Raw genomic sequence first — 766 nt, forward strand, 5'->3', positions numbered from 1 at the left:
TGGATCTTGTTTGAAGCTAAAAATAACAGGCAGTAGCTTTGCGGTGGGCAGAATCTGTTCCCTTTATACAGCAGGCTAGCTATTCCCTTTGTTTTCAGTCTTTATGCTAAGCTAAGCTAACTGGGTACAGAGTGGTATCACTTTGAACCAAAAAAACGTGTTTCCCAAAATGTTGAACTTTTCCTTTAAGACATGCTGTATTAGATTTTTTTAGGTAAATCTCCACACATAATGTTTAACACAGCGACAGGAGAATGTGAATGTTAAAATATTTACTGTAAATACGCGTCACAGTTCAGTTTATAGCGTTTATTTGTGTGTCTTTGTGTTCATGAATTGCAAGAAGGCCTTTTGGATAAAGTATGCTTGTTTCCACTCTTGACATAACTAATGTGTGCTGTTGGTAGTTACATCATATAGAAAATAATGCATCCACAGAACAAGAAGATGAAAAATATATACCTATTTTATATAAAAAGCTGATTAAACTTGAAAAAAATGACAAAAATATTGTGTTTTGTCATGCCTTATTTTACTGGTCTATCATTTACGGAGGTTTTCTGGACGTAAACAGTAAAATAATTTTGTTTTTGTTGTTCCTCTGAGATGCAGGTGGTTTAAATAAGGCAACTATTTCTTCAACAATTATTTTTCATCTCTGAAGGTATTTCGTACAAAACTCCGTCACAATGTAAAGCTGCAACTAACCAATTCATTTGCCAGTTATTTTCTCAATTAGCTTAATTTATTTATTGTCATTTTGTTT

Source organism: Stegastes partitus, unplaced genomic scaffold (genome assembly GCF_000690725.1).
Source record: "Stegastes partitus isolate 25-593 unplaced genomic scaffold, Stegastes_partitus-1.0.2 Scaffold945, whole genome shotgun sequence".
Lineage (NCBI taxonomy): Eukaryota > Metazoa > Chordata > Actinopteri > Pomacentridae > Stegastes > Stegastes partitus.